Source organism: Pleurodeles waltl, chromosome 3_1 (genome assembly GCF_031143425.1).
Source record: "Pleurodeles waltl isolate 20211129_DDA chromosome 3_1, aPleWal1.hap1.20221129, whole genome shotgun sequence".
Lineage (NCBI taxonomy): Eukaryota > Metazoa > Chordata > Amphibia > Caudata > Salamandridae > Pleurodeles > Pleurodeles waltl.
In genome coordinates this window covers 1,359,428,917-1,359,450,580 of record NC_090440.1, presented here as the reverse complement: position 1 = coordinate 1,359,450,580, position 21,664 = coordinate 1,359,428,917, and positions in this window count along the sequence as shown.

The following is a 21,664-nucleotide window of genomic DNA, read 5'->3' as shown; positions in this document are numbered from 1 at the left end:
GTAAAATGAAGAGGCCGGTATACCTAGAAGGTGTTCCCCTGGAAAGAGTAGGCACCTTTGACTATTTGGGTATTAAATTGGAAGACTCGCATCTTTGGCATGCTCACTGCCAGAAATCGTTATTGTGCATGAAGCAAAGGGCGGGTGGCATTGTAAGATTTGCCTCTAGATCTCCCAAATTTGTAATGTCTCCCGCCCTTGAAATATAGAAATCTCAAGCCGGGGGGGGGGGCCCTATATGGTGCCGAACTCTGGGGCCACTGTAACCTGATGAACTTGGCAAGGGCAGAAAATCAATTCTTGAAAATGTTGCTAAAAGTTTCCTCCAGCACTCCATCTCTGCCCATCCAAATGGATCTAAACCTTTTTTCTATTTCGCAGATTGCCGCTTTAAGGCCCTTGTTATTTTGGATCCGGCTTTGGTCAACAGACACCCTCTCTCCATTTCGCTGCGGGCTTCTTAATTTGGTGGGCCGCAATACTATCACCAAAATCAAATGGTGTGCTTATGTCAAACAGTCTTTAACTCACCTCGGTCTAGGGTCCTATTGTCCTATTGCCTGGACCCATCCTCCATTCCTGTGCAGGTACTGAAGGATGCTTTTTGGCATAACGTCCAGACTATGCAATTGACTAAGATTGTCCCGCTGTCTATGTCTGATAGTTATTCATCAATCAAAAGTCATTACGAATTTGAGCACTTCATGGACATCGCACTATCTCCATTTGCACGAGCTCTTTTTGTTAGATTCAGAATAGGGTCTCTCCCTTTATGCTCTTTAACGCACAAATGGCTCAGTTCCACTAATAGATCCAAGTTTTGTCCGATGGGTTGTAAAAGTGAAGAGTCTGTTTCACATGTTTTCTTTCACTGCCATGCATACCACAAACAAAGAGCCCTTTGGATCATTCCGCTTTGCAAATCTATAGGTGTTAGGTCTTATCTTCATGCTGAGAGAATTTTAAAATCTGATTCATCTGTCCAGGTAGTTTTACCAGTGGCAGAATTTCTCGAAGCAATTTGGCGTTTTAGATTAGTAATTTTAAAGAATAAGATTGGGTAGCTAACTTTTAGATTTATTTATGTATATTTACTGACTTTTTAGTATAAAGATATTGTTTTACTATACTATTGAGTATTTATGGATCCTGGGAAATGGTCCCTTGTTGAGGGGACCGTTTTATTGTTAAGAGACACACCCTCTGATAATTTGTTTGGATATTAACCTTTCTCTACTTTTTTAATTTTCTATTGGGTTCACATTTTTAGCGTTTCTTAATCTTAAAACTTATTGTCTGTATTGTACTTTTATGGTATGTTTCTACTTACCAAAATAAAGTTAAATGATGATGATGATGAATGGTAGCGAAAACAATTTTTAAGAGCAGGCAGTGATCCCACGGACCACTGCTTAGTCTTAAAAAATTAAAAGAAAGCTTTTCATTTTTCCATTTTTTTAAACGTATTCCATTTTCCTTTAAGGAATACAGGCTGCATTAAAAAAAAGATTGCTTAATTAAAAGCAATCACAGACATGGTGGTCTGCTGAGCCCAGCAGGCCACCATCCCTGTAATTTTAGCATTTCCTAATGGGTTGCACATTGCGACCATCCTCATGAATATTAATGAGGTATGTCGCTTTGCGACCAATTAGGAAACACAGAATTAAACTCCAAGAGTTTGACACATTAGAACAGCGATGATCTAATTGCGATTTGCAGGGAATCGCAATTGGGTAATCGCAATTTAATAGAATGATACATGTGGCCCAGAGTGCTAAATGCCTGATTTGCATTTCACATAATTTTCCTTATTTTTCTGATATTTCAAGTAGTTACGTCAAGGGAAATTATGCAATTATCAAACATCATATTTCTGACTGCAACAAATACTTTGACACTTCAAATGAAAGCATTGTATTCAGGGGACACTGAATGAGAGGCCACATCCATGGAATCTATATAGAAGTGCTTTTTAAAGAGTATTTAATCTCCTCTTCATTAGAGAGGGGTTAATCAGAAATTTAAATGATGTGGCGCTAGTGCAGCAAAGTGCAAGGAGGCCCATAGGTTACTAGGGTGCATCATTTAAGCACCTGCTTAGAGCAGGTGTTAAAAATGACACCAAAAAAGGCGCAGCAAAATGTTGTAAATTTCACTGTACCATTTTTGTGGGCCTCCGGGAATACATTATGCCTGACGCAGACAGAATGTGGCACAAACAGGTGCAATCTTATGCATTGCATGCACTGTGCCACTTTGTAAATGCCACTTTAGCGTAAAAAGAAATTACACTAATGTGGTGCAAGGAGGTGCTATGGGCTTGTAAATATGCTCCTGAGAGTGTCCCTGGTGCTGCGGGGTGCATCTTACTGGAGCTGCTCTCCACCTAAACTTAGGAACTACTCAGCGTTCTCACCCTGAAAGGGATTTACTCACACACACACACACACACATATATCCCTTAAAAAAAAATCAGGGATGTTATAGTTAGGCTCACATTTTGAATGTAAAAAAACATAGAAATTCACATGTTATAGTTAGAGTTATCTCAAGTAACTATTACTCGCACCCTAAGGTAACTATAACTTGCGCCCTGCTGAATTTCTATGGTTTGGTACGAGTAAATTCAGAATCTAACTATAGCATCCCTGTAACCTTTGTTTTTTCAGTGAATTTCTATGTTTTTTTAAAGTAAAGTAATTTTAATTACTATAAGTGAATCCAACCACCATGGCATACGGTCTTCAGCTGTGCATGGCGGGGGTTTGCTGCAAGGCTGCAGCCAAGCCCTTATAACCACCCAACCTTGCACCGTGCACAGCCTTTGGCTTTAAAAAGAAATGTAAGTGTTTGTGGCAGCACAGAAAAAATAATTCAGCATAAGCACACTGGAAAGACTTTCACCTTTATTATGGTGTCACATAGGCTCTCATTATCCTAATGAGACTACTAATGGATTTTGAGTGGCAGAATCGCCTGCGGTGTGGGAGACTGAGTCTAATCCACTACAGGTGACACATGTCGCTCCAGTCCGGGTTTTGCTCCAGCCATCTAGCAGTGCCTCACCTCTATCCAAGGGCAGTGGTGATTGGGCAGCCAAGCGCATGACATAACTGGTTTCTTAGGGAAGCCGTGGTCACTCAGGTCTCCTCCGTTTCTCTCAGTTACATTAGTCTTGTATACACAATGACAAACAGAGGCAATATATGTTTCAGTAATGCTTTTAATGAAGCGACTGCATCTTATATAGCAAAGCGTGGGCCGCAATAACCAGGATGACAAGATTAAAATTGTGACATGGAGAGTAAAACATAAAAATAATGCTACCATGTTGTCAATAGTGTCAATTGGCTAATTTCTACCTAGGCTATAATAAAGCACAGCGTGTTAAGCCCTAATTCTGCCCTTCAGGTTCCCCTGGGAAGACATCATCCCCCATAAATGAGCAAAGGTCTGGAGTCTGCAAAAGCAGCTGTAGCAAAGCATTCAGCAATCAGCATACAGTTGTGGTTCTCTGGCTGAAATCTCCCTCTCATGTGTAAGGGACAGGGAAGCGTTTTTATAATAAAACAGCTGCTGTTCTGGAAAAATGTCCCTAAGTAAGGATGTGTATTTTCTATGAATGTCAGAGACTAAACTTATACCACGTTCACCGGCAGCCTATCATACTGCAGCCTTGGAAGAAGCACAGAGTGAGCAATAATGTCTTGTTTCAGAACAGAGTGCTGTCCTAGGCAAAAACAGTTAGATAGAAGGAAATAAAACAAGACCGTAAAAGTGGAAATTGTAGCAATAATAAAGTGAAGCCCAATAAAATATATCTAGTTTGAAGTGCAAAACGGCAGGCCTAGTATGCTAAAATAACCTGCATGGGGTTTAACTAAAATGGCACCACAATAATGGACTGCAGTGCTTTTGTAATGGACTGAACTATGATGGAAATATTTTAAAGCTATTCATTTTGAATTCCAAAGATGCATTGTGGGCAACGTAGTATAACTACAGATCACAGAACTACAGACTGATCTGAATAAAAAGAACATGTGATAACTTGGTCCTCAGTAATGCTGCTCACCTGTGCAGAGTGGCGCAGGTTCCCTTTGCATGGGGAGAGGGGTATCAGGTACCTTGAGAGTAGCCATGAGTCCAACCATGCCTGTAGATTGTCTGCTTGGCAATGATCTGTAGGATTCCCCTTTGAAGGAGGTGGAACACAGGTCTCACTTGGAGATGTTGGGTCTGACTGGGTGGGAGTGTGTGTCCATTCGGTCAATGGTAGCCCTTCAGGATGATCAGGAGACCATGGAGCCCATGAGTGTCCCAGGTGTCTGCCATAAAGAGGCGGGGCAAAGGGCTCTGGAAACCTGCCCCAGAGGTTCCCAGGTCCAAACGGAGGCTGAACCTGAGGGGAATGCCCCAGAGCCTACAGGGGAACAGGTGGCTGAACTGGGCGAGGTCCCTGAGGCGACTCAGTGACAGCAGGAAGGCAGACCCACCACAGAAGCATTCTGTGAGGCACAGAAGACATTCCCTACTCTGGAGGGTTTGTAGCGGCAGGCTGCAGACTAGGTGTCTGGCAAGGAGTCTGGTTCACATCCGATTTATTGGGAGGATGGCCTCCTATATAGTGAGCCTAAGGTTGCTGAGCCTGGGTTAGCCCGTGTGCTTGTGGGTGTCCAGTGCTTCAGAGCCTTCCTACTGGGTCTGGCTCATGATGTGCCTTTATTTGGACATTTAGGGCAGGACAAGACCTTTGAACAGCTTGTCACCAACTTTTACTGGCCCCAAATGCCCAGGCACTCAGCTGCACACTGTAGGTCTTGCCAAACTTGTCAGACAAGTCGCAAGATTGGGGGGAAATGTAAGGCTCCACTCCAACCTTTTCCTGTGGTCAGCACTCACTTTGAAAGGGTTTGTATTGACATTGTGGGGCCTCTGGATCCCAACCAGCCATGGGCAACAGGTTTATCCTGGTCTTGGTGGACCATGCCAACCAGTACCCAGAAGCCATTCTGTTGTAAACACAGTAGGAGTCGTCGTTCTGGTTGTGACAATCACGTTTATTTATTTTGTCTCCAGTAATGCAGACTGCCGCTGTCGCGTCTTCCAGCCTACTTCCCCTGCGCTCAACCATCTCACGCGAACGCTCGAGGGCACGAAGACGCGACCGCGGGCAGCACGTGACGGTTCGCACGTGACACTGCGTGCCGAACCTACAGACACAACACATTCCTTTAAGGTCAATCACCTCCTCTGTGGTGGGACAGGCACTCATGGGGGTTTTTACCCACATGGGGTTCCCCAAGGAAGAGGTCTCCGATAGGTGTCCCAACTTCATATCTACATATATGAAGTCTCTACGGAAGCAGTGTGGGGTACCTACAAGTTTACCACCCCTTACCATCTCCGAGGAAACGGTCTGGTTGAGAGATTCAACTGCACCTTGAAAGGCATAATCATGGGCCTGTCAGAGCCCTTGAGGCATAAGTGGGAAGTCCTCTTGCCATGCCTTTTGTTCGCCTACAGGGAGGTGCCACAAAAGGGTCTTGGATTTAGCTCTTATAAGTTACTGTATGGCCACCCTGTCAGAGGACTTTTGAGTACGGTTAGGGAAGGCTTGGAAAAAGCCTCCAGTAATCCCCCCTAGTATGTATTCAGTTACATGCTGACTTTTAGAAACCAGACTGCCTGCTTCAGGAAGCTCACGCAAGAGAACCTGGAAGCAAGCCAGGAAGATATGAAACAGTGGTACAACCAGAATGCCACTCTGGTTGAGTTTCATCCTGGACAGAAATTGTGGGTGATGGCCCCATTGGAGCCTAGGGATCTCCAGGACAAGTGGACTGGGCCTATTGAGTTAGTTGAGCCCAAGAGTACTGCCACCTATCTAGTGAACTTGCAGACTCCTAGGAATCCTTTGAGGGTCCTTTGAGGGTCCTACATGTGAACTGCCTCAAGCCTCATTTGAGAAGGCAGAGGTGACTATGTTCCTACCAACAGATGGGGTGGAGGAAGAGAGTGAACCTCTTCCTGACCTCCTCTTTGCTAAGGAGAATGATGGGTCTGGGTGTGAACCTCACCCCCTCCCTGACCCCAGAGCAACAGCGTGACTGTTGCCAGGTGTTGCGACAGTTTGCCTAATTGGTTTTTTCTTGATCCGAGGGGTCACTCATTTGTGTACACATGATGTGGACACTGGGGACAGTCTACCTGTGAAACATAAAGTTTACAGTGTGACTTACAAGGTTAGGGCCAACATTAAGGATGAGGTATCCAAAATGTTACCTTTTGGGGTCATTGATTTTTCCAGTAGCCCTTGGGCCAGTCCTGTGGTCTTGGTACCAAAAGTTGCTGTTCCTGGTGCCACTCCCAAACTCAGGTTCTGTGTGGATTACCGGGGACTCAACGTGGTCACTAAGACTGAAGCGCACCCCATCCCCTGTGCTGATGAGCTCATTCATCGGTTAGGGACTGCCAAATATCTCAACACGTTTGACTTATAGTCTGGATATTGGCAGATTGCTCTGACTGAGGGGGACGAGGAGAGGTTTGCATTTTCTATCCCAGATGGTCACTACCAGTTTAGGGTGATGCCCTTTGGGGTGAAAAATGTGTCTGCCAATTTTCAGAGGCTGGTTAACCAGGTGTTGGCTGGATTGGATGATGAAATGAGTGCAGCCTACATGGATGACATTGCTGTGTTTAGCCCCACTTGGGAGGAACACTTGCAGCACCTCCGCAAAGTGTTAGAGGCCCTGCAAAAACCAGGCCTCACTATTAAGGCTAGCAAGTGCCAAATATGATCAATAGGGTGACCAGATATTTTTACCTATGTTATTGGAATGGAGATCTACTTAACTATTCATGTAAAGTTCAATTTCTGTGCACTTGGCCAGTCCCATGCACTCACATCCTAAGTGCATGGGACTGGTCAAGTGCACAGAAATGTAACTTTACATGAATAGTTAAGTAGATCTCCATTCCAATAACACAGGTAAAAATATCTGGTCAACCTATTGATCCTTAAAACAAACTATGCTTATACTGCCACTACCGCTTTATTTACTAAAGCCAAAGGCAGGGACAGTAGTCAGAAATGAAGGCACACTTAGGGCCTGATTTAGAGCTCAGTGGATGGGTTACTCTATCACAATCGTGAACGGATACCCCGTCCGCTGATATATAAATCACATAGGAAATAATGGGATTTATATTTTGGCGGACGTGATATCCGTCACCGTTGCAACCCAACAGGCGAGATCTAAATTAGGCCCTCAGTGTTCCCCTCAAGGTAATGGTACAATCTTATAGACAGGGACCAGCCTTGCCCTCTGCACACATGCGAGATTATCACGATGCCAGGTCCAAAATAAAAAAGACAGGATACCAGACACACACAGCTTGGCACGCATTGCAGGGAGACACACCTATTTATAATGCAGGGGACATTTGTATCCCAACAGTTCATGTCTTTTTTTGACATGCAATGTGCTTTCCACCAGCAAATTCCTCTGGAATCATATATGTATCACCAGTGTTCCATCTTTGTGCCTCTACTCACCTTGGGTTAAGCTGAGCAGCTTTGCAATTGCTTGAATGACTCTACAGGCATCCAAATACAAAGCCACTCAACTCATACTATGACCGCTCACTCTGTTGTGTATGGAGCCTTTAAAGTAGCATTTAAATCCACAAAGTGTTATGATCATAGCTGTGTTTCTGCCAGGGACCCTCTGCTCACATATGCAAACAAAAAATGAACTACAAAACCAGGCTCAAGGCAGGCACATAAAATATACAGAACGAGGCCCTCATTAACTGCTGCCAGATAAAGGCAGACTTGGCCCCTTGTCCCCTAGATTCAGGTGCCATTGCACTGGTTGCACCACTGATACCTGCACCCTTGTTACTCAGTGTCGTGATGTGTTAGAAATGGGGTCTTTGGTTGACAGTCAGGTTACCTACCCCCTGTCAAAGCAAGGACCCTCACTCTAGTCATGGCAAAGGAGAAACACATCCAGTTAACCCCCGCTCACCCCCTTGCTAGCTTGGCATGAGCAGAAAGGCTTAACCCAGAGACAATATGTGAAGTATTTGTACCAACACACACAGTAATACAGTGAAAACACTACAAAATGACTTAAAACTAGGTTAGAAAAATAGCCAATATTTATCTAAACAAAACAAGACCAAAACAACAAACATCCAACATACACAAGACAAGTTATGAAAGATTAAACTTCAATATAGGGCTTAGAAACACAAATGCTTAGATTAGGTGATATCACGGCATCGTGACAGAGTTGTTCCTAATAAGCCATGCTGTTGGCGCCGTTCACAGAGTCACACGGATCACCAGGTACAGTACCTTCTGAAAGTGAGGAAACAAGCTGGGGCACGGAATTGAGGATCGCAGCGTTGCATCATGAAGAGGTGTTGAGTCCTTGCTGTAGAGGGGTGGAGGTGACGTGGCATCGGTGCAAAGCACTGGATTGACGCACTTACGGCAGGTTCGGTATCAGGCAGTCACAACGTGGCACCGTGACTTCCACGGAGTCATGGACTTCAGCGAGGCTGTAGAGGCACCGGACCCGTGGGGTCATCGCACACCAGCGGTCGCAGGAAGCATCACAGGATTCAGCAGCGGCCTCACATCCTCTCCCTGACAAACAAGATAACCAGTACCAACTTCAACTACTGCATGATCATGGTAGCCGATTCAATGTGAACCAACTGCCTGAAGCTCAAATATTACAAGACGAAAGTACTGGTCTTCTTTCTTTAGGCCAGCCGTTAATCATATGCTGCTTAACAACGGACAACACCTCATCAGTGCTTTCAGCCATCCTCCACACAGTCTCCGTGCACACCTTGGATTCATCAGCATCTACAGCCGCTATAAAACAATCTTCCACATCATCCTCCAAATCAACGTTATTTTCTTCATTGATAGGTAATCGAGATAGAAAATCTGCTGTGAAATTCTCTTTCCCCGGAATGTACCTGACTTGAAAATCATACTGTAACAATTTTGTGGTGAGGCGCGCAATGCGGGGGGTCGTGTAGTTAATTTTGTCCCCGTTTAAACTGTACACCAACGGTTTATGATCAGTTTGAATTACATAGTTTCCGCCCCACACATAGCTCCTAAATTTCTCACTAGCCCAATAGCATGCTAGCAACTCTTTTTCAATCACTGAATAATTGAGTTCTGGATCACGTAAAACTCTAGAGGTATAACTAAAGACCTTCTCATCTTTTCCCATACTTTGTGACAACACTGCCCCCAACCCATACCTACTAGCATCGACCGTGATGGTGCACAATTGGCTTGGGCCATAAGGACTCAATGGTCTGGCATCCACCAACCCCTGCTTCACCCTTTCGAATATCGTTTGACTCTCACTGTCCCATTTAAACGGTACTTTGTTCTTGAGCATATTAGATAAAACTTTCATTTTGCTAGCATAGTTGGAAATGAACCTAGAGTAGTATTCACACATGCCCATGAATGACCGCAACTCGTCTTTGTCCTTAGGGTTTGGAGATTCCAAAATCGCCTTTACCAGCCCAGGCCGAGGTGCAACACCTTCCCCAGACACGCAGTGGCCAAAAAATTCTATCTTTTTCTTGTAAAACAAACATTTTTCTTTCTTTACACAGACGCCAAAGGACTGAAAAATCTTAAACACCGATCTAATTTTCTCATGGTGATCTTCCAAACCCATAGTGTGGATCAAGATATCATCTTGAAGAATTAGAATGCCCTGGACTTCCCCCAAACTTTTGTTCATGATGCGTTGGAAAGCTGACGCAGCAGAGGCCAACCCAAATGGCATCCAGCTAAATTGGAAAGTGCCAAACGGGGAATTGAAGGCTGTGTAATGGCACGAATCCTCATCTATCACCACCTGGTAATATGCAGATGCCAGATCAATCTTTGAAAACCACACTGAACCTCTAACCTCTTCGAGTAGGTCACTGATCTTAGGTAAGGGATACGAGTGTACCCATATTTCCTTGTTGAGACTCCTCAGGTCCACACATAAATGTAGGTCTCCATTACGTTTACGGGCAACCACCAATGGTGAAAGCCACAAACTGGACTCAATAGGCTCAATTACACCATTCTGGTGAAGCTTGTTCAATTCAGCTTTAAGATCCTCCCTTAGACTAAACGGCACTGACCTGACTTTATGTCTCACAGGGATGGCCCTATCCTTTACCTTTATCCTGTGTTTGAAACCTGAAATCTTTCCCAAGCCCAGGGCAAAAATACCAGGAAACTTATCTTCAAACGGTGCCTTGGATTCTGCGTTCTCCACAACCAGGACTTGTTCTTTTGTTCCGGGTTTCAGCACCATACCAAACAAACCTTGGTGGTACCAACCCAAAATGTTCAGACCGTTATAGGCCACATAAATCTTACCAAGGATCCTCCGACCCTTGAACTCTAAACTATTTTCTATGTAACCTTCTAACTCAATTTTCCTGCCCTCAAAAGAGACCGGTGATCTGTCGGGAGGCAATAACCTTCTATCACCCCAATTGTTGTGGAACAGATCCGATGTAATCATAGTAATACGTGCCTCAGAGTCCACCAATAAACTGAGCCATTTATCTCCAACCCGAATATCCACCAGGGGATCTATACATTGGTTTTGTTCCTTGACCCCCAAGACATTATCCGTGCCCACAACAATCATGTCTTGAAAGGCTCTTAGAAAGATTCCTCTCTATTATCCTCATCTTCCTCCACTACACAGGTCACTTTAGGTTGCTTATTACTCGTGGATTGACAGACTTTTGCAAAGTGACCCACTTTGCCACACTTCCTACATACAATAATCTTCGCTGGACAATTTTTGCCGTCCTTGAAGGGTGGCATGTTTCCACATCTAAAACAAATATTAGAAGACCTAAAAAAAGGATTGTCATGTTTCTTCAGCTCGGCGTTCTTTAGTACACCCCTTTTTGTAACGACATTGACTTGCAGTGGATCAGAGTCCTTCACACCAGTACTAGAAGAGAGTTCCTTTAGAGAGATCTGTGCCAGTTGAACACTCTTGGCTACTTTGATAGCCTCATCCAACGTTGGGTTTCCCATGGTAATTAGCTTCTTCTGAATGTGTTTGTTTGAGCAATGACCAATTAACTGGTCCCTAATCAGCTGATCTTGAAATTGTCGAAATTCACGCTTAGAAGCCAGTTGTCTAAGTGCACTGATGTATGCGTCAACATCCTCACTTTGAAATTGCTGACGCTTGAAGAATTTGTGCCGCAAAACTACCAGATTCGGCAGTACATCAAATCTTGTGGGCAACTTCTTGGTAGTAATCAAATATTCATCAAGATCTTCATCAATTTGCGGCAGGTCTGGTAAGTGTTTGAAGATTTCTCTCCCTTCATACCCCAAAGAATGTAAAAGCAGACACTTTTTCCTTTCAGGGCGAAAACGAGAGGCTCCTCTAAAATAGTTAATAATGAGAGCAAATGTGCTTTGTTATATTATGGTATGTTATGTTATGTCATGTCATGTCATGTTACATTATGTTATTTCAATTTGTGCAGTGCACTAATCACCCATGAGGGCATCCAGGCACTTGGGCAGGTGTATGGTCTCTTTGGTGTTTAATCAAAAACCCAGGTCTTCAGCTTCTTGTGGAACTCAAGAAGTGAGGATGAGGCTCTGATGTGTTGAGGGAGGTCTGTCCATGTTTTGTGTCCAATGTAAGAGAAAGAGTGGCCTCCTGCTCTGCTTTGACAGATAAATAGAGCGTGTGGGAATGAGATGAGGCATAGAGTAGGTATCTGGTGGGCTGGTAAAAGTGAAGGAGGCTATTCAGGTATTCTGGTCCTGGTTTGTGTAGGGCTTTGTACTTGTGTGTGAGAAGTTTGGACTGGCTGTACTTGTGAATGGAGGGTTAGTAAAGCCTCTTGAGAAGCAGTGTGACGTGGATGTGGCATTGGAGGTTGACTATGAGTCTTGCAGTGACATTCTGGATGATGTGGAGTCTATGTAGAAGTTGTTTGGAGATTCTGGCATAGAGAGTAATGCAGTAGTCCAACCTGCTGGTGAACAGTGCCTGTGTGAAAGTCTTTCTGTTGTGCTTTGGCCACCATTTGAAGATCTTTCGCAGCATGCATAGCATGTGGTAGCAGGACATGCTCACTGTGATGATGTGCTTTCATGTTGAGCTTGTCATCTAGAATGATCCCTTTATTTCTTGAGTGGTCTGTGGTCTGTCGGTGTGGGTGTGGGTGTTGGTCCTAGCTCCAGCAGCTCCCAGATGGAGTCCCATGGGGAAGTCTTGGTGCCGAAGACCAGTACTTTCGTCTTGGAAGATTTGAGCTTCAGGCAGTTGGTTCACATTGAGTCGGCTCCCATGATCATGCAGAAGTTGAAGTTGGTACTGGTGTTGGTTATCTTGTTTGTCAGGGAAAGGATGAGTTCGGTGTCATCGTCGTAGAAGATAACGATTATGTCTTGCGATTGAATTATGTTGGCAAGCCGTGCCATGTATATGTTGAAGAGGGGGGGCTCAGGGGTGATTGCTGTGGCATTCCGCAAATCAGGTTCTTGGTCTCCGATGTTTAGGGTGGTAGTCTGACTTAATGGGTTCTTCGTGTGAGGAAGAAGCAGTCTCACTTGTATGCCAATCTCAAGATATCTTCTGATGAGGCTGCTGTGAGAGGCAGTGTTGAAGGCTGCAGAGTGGTTGAGCAGGATTAGAGCAACTCCTCCTCGGTCCATGAAGGTTCAAATGTCATTAGTGCTTGCAACAAGATTTGTTTCAATGTTGCAGTTGTTCCTGAATCCCGTCTGGGTGATTTCTCATGATGGTGCAGCTCAAGGTAGGTTGTGAGTTGCTTATTCATGGTCTTCTCTCTTACTTTGGCTGGATAGGGCAACAGGGAGATGGACTGGATGTATCTTAGTTGATTTGGACCAGCTGTAAGCTGATTGATTTCAGCAAGTTTCCACTCATCTGGGAAAGTGACAGATGTGATGGAGGTGTTGATTATTTGGATCAGGGTGGTGCTGATTGATAAAGTTTTCAGGTTTTAGATGTGGTAGGGACATGGGTCCATTGGGGCCCCTGGGTGGATGGTCCACATGTTTGATGTTGTGTCCTTTCTGGTGAGCCTTGTCTACTAGTTAAGTGGCCATTTTGGTTGGTGGTGGATAGGTTGGTGATGAGTTCTTCTTTTACAGTGCTGCAGTTTAAAATATACATTTGTATATATGAGCAAGATTAAGCTAAAATCTCTAATGGAAAGTGATAGTCAGGTTTTGCGTGGCACACGGAACTTCCCTTGTGAAAATAATGGCTCTGTCTCCTGATCAGCTTCAAACTTTTCTAAGGATGTGTGTAGGAGTCATAAGAAATGGGCCTGAGTGCTTCTAGTTGGTGCTAGGCATGCTGAGACGGTAATACACAAGAGATCACTTAAGAAAGTGCGGTGTTAGCACTAAGGACTAATCAGGGCATCCTGCATCGGAGCAGACAGGCTGGGGAAGTGCAAGCTCACTTTCTTGCAGCAGGCTGGGAAAAACAGCGTCAAGATTTGGCACTCGCACTTTTGCGTTTATGGAGGATATTTCAGGAGTTTAAGGTATACTTTGTCGGCGTGTGCATAACATGAAGGTCATCTGTTTCAATCCAAACATAATAGGTAAGTAGATGTATGCATCCCATGCACACAGAGCCTAAAACCTTTAAAGTATGTAAGGGTGGCACCCCTTTGACAAAATATTTGATGAACCCTAACTGGACTGTGATACATTTTGTTTAATGGAAATTATTTTACTCGCCGTCTAAATCTCACTCGGCAACTTATAGCAAAACTTTTCTTGTTGTTATTTGCTTCCGTTCATTTCTGTCCACTCTATGATGTAAACGCGGCACAGCATTCCAACCTTGTAAAGTAGATGCATGTGCTTTCATTGGATTCATGACGGTTCTGTTTGCCATGTGTACACAGCACAACCTAAAATGATTTTCAATTAAATGTTTAAATAATGCATAAATGAAAGGTATTTCCTGAAGCACCCTCAGACGTGCAAGTGGTTGAAATAGTCCTGCTGAGATACAAAACTGGATTGCAGAATTAATAGATCTCTTCACCAGCCACATGGCACCAAGAGCTTTATTGCCATTTGATTTTTCACTATTAAATTTAGAAATCTTCAGTAGTTAGGATAGTCATTACCTAATGAGTCACTGCTCTATTTTATTGCCTGTTTTCATAGCTTTTAGATAGGTGTTCAGCGTGCATGTGCACCACTTTTCCCTCTTTAGTAGTAGTGGTTTCACTGATAAATAGGATTTTTATTTTCACCAAACACCGCTTTAGGAGCAGATATTTTAATTCAAAGTTCAAGCGTACATAGATAGCAAGACCAGATGCGCACCCTATTTCACAGAGCGCACAAGGCTTTACCAAGGTCATTAGCCTTGACTAGGCCTGGGTGGAGTTCGTGGAGTTCTGCTATGCGGAACTCGGTGAAGTGGCAAAAAACTCCGCCGTGCTATGTGGAGTTCCGCGAGTGACAGAGTTTGGGTAAGGCATGCTGTTTGTGCTGATTTTAAGTACGGGAGTTTCTCCTGCACTGTAAAATCAGTGCAACCAGCATCACGTGGAGTGCCAGAGGGTGCTAACTTCTTTTTGCCACTGGAGTACATTTTCTACTCGAACCACAGCTTCCTCAACGTGAGCAGCAGCTTTCTCATCATGGCGGGCAGGGCCTATCATGACCGCTTGCGTTCAGAAATCTCACTTGCGCTCACCAACTTAGCGATTTCTTTCACTCATGCTCACCAGCTTAATGTTGGTGAGCGAGAGAAAAAACTCCCCTTCGCGTCACTTTGCGAGTTTATCAGAACTCCTCACTCCACGCGGAGTTGGGAAAACTCAGCGAACTCTGCCAGTGAAGCAGAATTCTTTGCCCACCTCTAGCCTTGACTAGACGCCAGGATGTTTGCTATTTGCCAGGTGTGATTTTATTGCAATTTTGCCTGTTTTCCAATTTTAAATGAGGAATTATATGCAAAATATGTATATTGTGCACCAGTATCCACATGGTTCTCATTTTTCTTCTGGTCAGTTTTTGGGGTTACCTTTCACTAGGTTTTTCACAGAGCAAAATAATGCAAACGTGTGGGTTTTGCTGCACAAATCGTAATCCCAGTTTGAACCAAAACTGCAGTTTGCCCACAAACTGGGATTACAATGTGAATAACCCTGTTAGGCGTTCCACCCGCCTTGTTTTATATCTGTCCTGGTTTTTAGTTCAAAGTCGACCAGACAGTGCAACTGTCTGATGTAAAGACATTTTGGGGACTTTCTCTAAAATGACCTACGAATGTGTGCCACCCACTGCTAACAGTTGGCTCTCTGTTTTGTTAGTCACAGTTTCTTGCTTTCTCGTCACTGGGCCTGTTCGTTTTAGGCCCTCCGGCATGCTTTTGTCCCTGTCATGGAGTAGAGCCTTTTTACCACCTCTCTGATTGGCGCCTTCATTTCTTGAGTGCTTGCTTTTCAGGAACTCTTTTTTCCTTTCTCTTGAAACACTCCATGAAAGTGCAGGTATTATACAGCTGTCTTCCATGTATGCTTCTCTAGGAGCCCTCTCTCCTCCCCATCCACCCCATTGCATGTCGTTTTAAAGCACAACTTGATTCTACCTGGCTTAGGGTCCACTACTGTCGCACCTGTGTGCTTCTGTTTGTTTATGTTTAGCGTGAACTTGGCCCAAGGCAATTGGAGCACTTTCTGTGAGCACCAGTTATATTGCACTGGGTCACATTCATTTATTAAGCACAGGGAGATTACCTGGCAGGCCCAAGATCATAGGATGTTGAGTCGATGCCGAACTGGAACCTGGTTCCCCCAAGTTCCAAAGTCGGCAGACCTGGCAGGAACACCACGTCCTTTGCTGAGGCAGGCCATGCCATGCTTTGTCCGTGACGTAAGTAAATATGATTTGCCAGCCTCTCCTGGTTATTTGGAGAGAAACAGCCGACCCTAATTGTTTCTTTCTTTTTGTCTTTGGTCACTGAAGGAGTAAACTGGTTATCTCTCAGTGAAGCCCTAGACACACCAGCTCCCACCAAATGCTCTAAGCCTTTAATTTCGAGTACATTGAGTGAGGGAGTGCCCTGGGAACCGGCAGATTGTTGATGCAAATCGAGTTGAAAAAAACCTGCAGGCACATCTGGTAAAGTGCGAGCCAAGCAGCAGGATAGTGACTACACCTCTCGCTAAGAGTGAGCTCACGGTGTTTACAAGAAGGCCAGGACTCATTGAGCAAGGCAGACCCTGCTGATACTCTTGCTCTGGGGAAGCGGCTTGCTTTATTCAGATGGGATGGTAACAGAATTACATAGTTGCTGTGAGAAGAGAAGAACATTGTTTTCTTAAATTTGTTTGGAGGGACCAAAGAATGATAGGTTTGAATTCACCCCATGTATCCAACTGCACCCTTCCTTTCATGTTTTCATTTTCTTCAATTACTTTTTAATCCTTTTCAGTTCAGCGCTCCGAAGTAATTTAAGCAATGTCTGGTGGAAAAGAAATGTTCTGTATAAATAAATACATAAATGTGGGTTAGCACAAAAAGGAAGGTGTGGTCATTTGAATGAATAAATTGTATTAAAGAACTTTTTGTGCATGACAGGAAGGACGGAAGAGGTTATGGCAGCACATCCATCTGATTAGACGATGATGTTTTACTTAATGTTTATTATCAGGGAGAACAAAATAAGGGTTGTGGGAACCGTTCCATCCATTTCTTTGCAAGAACTCGAAATTCCTCTTGTAGCATTCCATTCCACTTAGAGCTTATCTTTGACATCACCAAAGGAGATTTTTCACAACACCCCTCACCTTATAGAGCATAACACTTGGCTCTTCAGTGGGAGCTCACAAGCAACTCATTCATGGGCTTTAACAGTAAGATACAGCAGACTCAGAACCTTTTCCGGGGCCTACCCTCCCCAGTAAAGGAGACTCACTGGTACATCAAAATATTGATGGATGGTAATTGTCCAATGCCTAGCCAAAGAAGCTTCCTAACCACTGTAGGTTTCTATAGTCACCATTCAAATCTATTGTTGTTTTGTCTATATTGTGCCAGTTCAGAAAGGAACCAAACATGTAAGAACTACCGATGCATAAGAGACTTGGGTCAGAAGTGTGGTTTAGAGGTGTGAACACAAATCATTCCAATCATTTACATTATTTTATGTATGCCTGGGATAGAGCCTATGTTGTTGCTTGGGACGATCTATTGTTTCTAAAATAAACAAGCAAAGAAAATAAAGTTGTGATGGGTCAGCTAGTTTTGACAGCATCATCCCACTTTCCTTTTAGGGGTGAGCGCAAAGCGCTCCGTCCTTGTTATAATCTCTCTTTGGGATTCTAGCCACGCCCATGTCACTTCAGTCACTTTCATTGGTTCGTGGGCTTGCCTTTTAAAATCTGCTTGCTTTCATTAGTGAAAGACATGCATACGTCATTCCTTTTCCCGGTGTATAGCCCTCCTCATGCTCACTGACCAAATACTGAAAACATACGAGGCTCCATGTTTTCCTCTAGTTTCTGGACGACTTTTTTTCTTTATTTTGCAGCACGATCTCACTGGGCAGTAGTCGAGCGCTTTGCATGACATCGATCATGTTACATAGGTAACTGCACTTTTGCCGGTTACATAGAGAATGACACTTTTGCTGGTTACATAGATAATGGCACTTTTGCCGGTAAAATGGATAATTGCACTTTTCCTGATAAGTTTCACTGCGAGAGTACTTTTATTTCCCTTTGTGTATCTGCTTTGCACTGATGGCGGCCGTCAGCTCGCTTATGTGAAACTTTCTCTTTTCAGTTTATGTTTTGTGTCTGATATACTTCGACTTCTCCTGGGATCGACTCACCTTTGTGCTAGTGTTGACTCCTAGATATCTTAAGTTAGACTTAGAGCTCCTCATGTTGATCACAGCGCCTCGTCAGGGGTAGTAAGCGCTATATAAATACAATTGTCCAGTCTGACTTCAGCCCCTCCTTATTTGCTTGACTTACCCCCAACTATTGATAGACTTGAACTGCCCTCCTAGTCCACCCCTTTTGATAAAGTTAGACCCCCACTACCATTAAATCCCTTTTCGAAAAAACACACGCCCCCTTCTCTGCCGGCATTGGACTCATCAAGATGGGGTACTACGTAAGGGGTGTACTTGAAGTCTCACTCCTGAGAGCACAGTAGGTTGAACGGAAGTAAACCAAGACTGTCTTTGTGTTATGCGCGTAATTTGTGCAGTGCTTCATGCCAGTAAACGGTAACCTCCATGCGCTACGGTTGCAGGAAAGATGGGGAGAGCACGATGTATGAATGAACATATGAGTCTGTCAATATAAGACCAGGACTGGAAACATTTCTCTTCCCAACATGGTGTGACGTGCCGATCCCAGTTAGATTTGTTCTGTTTTATAGCGCCTTTGTGCTCCCGGGAGATAAATTTATCTAATCTTGGGAGCAAGCTTATAGTGCTTGCTACAATTAGGTTAGCCGCGTAGTGCTAACTCCACGTTCCCCCTGCAGGCAGCTCCCATGTTTTTGTTTAGGAAGACTCGTTTGCTGTTCCTTATGCACTCTGAAGGCAGCTGTTTCAAAGCGCTTGACACTTATGTTGGATTGGTGCTGTGTAGCCTATGTTTGAGAATGTTTGAGAAGCAGGATCGCAGGGAGAGGTGCAGGAGGTGAGGTGTGAGGGGAGAGGGCAGCAGGGTAAAAGATACAGGATGGGGGAAGAGAAGTGTACAGTATAGAGCAGAGAGAAGTTACAGGCTCCACGAGAAAAGAAGTGAAGGCACATGTTTTCAGAAATGGATGTGACTGCTGAACTGATTTCCCCTCCTCTGCTACTCTTTGCAAAACCCTTCGTTGATCTCTTGTACAGCACCTAGAAGCTAAAAATGTTTGACGTTGCAACGATTTCAAGAAGTGGCACCTCTGCGTATTGTAATTATCCCGAGCACGATGAAAAGGAATGAAGGTCTTTGCTGATGCTGAGAAGCGGTAGCGAGGTGGCGTGCCGCACTGTGTAGAATGTATAAACCCATTGAATACCCCTCAACCTGGGTGGCACTGGGTTGGCCTTTGGTTAAAGCTGGTCCTCTCATGCCAGGGCAGCCCCTCCTTGCCCCCAACCGAAAAAAACTGGTTTTCAATAGTTATTAAGCCTCCCCCTCTTCATCATTCCATCACTGGCTAAGGACTATGCCTTTTCTTCCCGCTGAAGCGCATCTTTCACTCTCACCCTCCTTCAGTCTCTCCTTCCTCTGCACAGCCGGCTGCAGTCTGTACCCTGCCTCGACTCCTTGCTGTTTCACTCCCTTACTCCTCCACTCTCAATCAGTCACCCTTTTTGCTGCCTTCTGCCTCCCGTGGGTTTGATGGCTCAGCGAGCTAATGCACATACCCACTTCAGGGATCTGCCTCTGCCCCCCTATGGACACAGGCTCTGATCCGAGCGGGTCCGCTCGTCCCACCATCAGCCTCCCAGTGTCGATAACATCCTCAGTAATTCATCAAATGCTTCACTAACCCTCCAGGCGCCCAATGCCCAAAATATACACCCCTGCGCTCATACCCTGCGTGTTCCCATGGCACGATGCACTGAAAGACATATGTACTTCAAACCTCTAGTCAACACTAGGTCTACTTCTTCCTGGCGTATTGTTTCACCCCGCCGCTGCACAGAGTCTTAAAACCCCGCACAATGATGGCAGATCTATAGTGATTAAAAATCTGTTGGGCAGAGCCAAGGCACCCGGGGATGAGCACGTACTTTCCAGTGCTACTCTCTATCCCCTGCTATAAAATTTTACCCCCACTCACTCCTTCCATTAACTTCGGTCCTACCATGAGCACACTTTACAACCGCCTTTTTGCTTCATTTAGTTTAAATCTTCTTTACTCTCCTGCACAACTTCTGACCTTCACTTCATCTCCCCAGCCCCTCCGTCCTTACTCTCTTTACCCCTCCTTGAGCGAGCCCCTCTCCTTCACTCTTTCTGCCAGAGCCACCCTTTCCTTTTACTTTCTACTCCTTCCTGCGTGTCTTGTTTTTAGTTCCCTGACACTCCTTCGCCCTCCTTCCTGCTTTTTCATTCTTACACCTTTGTTTTTTACTTCCTTCATACTTCTCCTAATCATTCCTTATCCCGGCCAGCCCCTCCTTCCGCACTCAATACTCACTTCTCTCCTTCTCCACCACCTTAAGTCTCTGCCCCTCCCTCCTTTACCCTTTCATCTCACACCAACCCAGTGCACTCTACCTGGGTTACCCCTTCCTTTCTCTCAGGAGGTGTGCTCTGGATGGGGCTTCCTGCCAGGCCCTGGTGACACCCTGTGTTTAGTCACCAGTAATGTGTAAAGCTTCATTGCGCTGTGATAAACGTGGCATTGTATCCCACCTAGGACGGCAAATACCGGGGCACCAGGGCTGAGACCTCTTCTCACTTCCCAGACTTACTCTCAGGGCCACTGGCATTATTCAATTGTGTGACCACGACGATTTTCACATAAATATAGATTTGACACTTTTGCCACATAATCCATCATCTGCCACATTATTTTCCGATTTTAACAAAATACAAATTTGTTTTTAGCCCAAACTGTTAAAAAATTACTAAAAGTGCATCAACATGTGATGCTGCACATTGGAAGGCCCTTTGGAAAGCTGGACTGGTCACTTTTCTGTTACTTGTTGCTATATTTTGGTGTCAAACTGGTACTAATGAGGTGCAACCAATATCCAGACTGCTTCATTTTTATTGGGGAATTTTGTGAAATGTCCCACCTTTGTGTGCTGAGTTCCCTCCTCAGCGGATTTCACTAAAGTGAGCATTTTTGTTGGGCATCACACTACACCACACTTCCTCCTGCTACAGCATGTGATGGCCCCTACTCAGGTTTCGGTTTACCTTTTATCCCAGCCGCAGTCCTTTCTAGACATTCATGCAGGGAGCCAATAACGTGGCACTTTGAACCGGCTTGCTTCTGTCAACTGTGTTACTTTTCATTTTCAATTTATGTGGCAAGAAAAGTCCAGTTAGGAATTTACAATGCTAATAGCTCTAACTCAAGCAAATGCGAGACCCATTGCATTACAAATGTTTTTTTACTTTCAGCCATGTGCACAGCAGCTGGGTTTTAAAAAAACGACAAAGGCAATGAAGCTTGCTAATGCAAGATCTACTGATTGTGCCAGTGTTTGTTATTACAGCTATTAGTATGTAAAAAAGAGAAAAGTTGACCTTTGCTGCAAGCGAGAGTCAAGCAGCAGCCTGATGCAGTGAATCTGCATGATGGCTAGCACAAGTGCATACAGGCATGTCCGTTAACCATGAGGCCAAATGATCAGGACTGACTAATTCCTTGCCCTATCCTCAGGCCCCAGGGCAGCTGGTAATTTTAGAAGGGAGGTGGGTGGGTGGGAAACACAGGCACACATACACACTCATACTCAGTCATTCACACACATGCACACACACACATCCATTCACAACACTCATTATCAAATATCCAAACATACACGCATGCACTAAACATTCATGAAAAACACACACACACACACACGCACTTACCTTCAGCTCT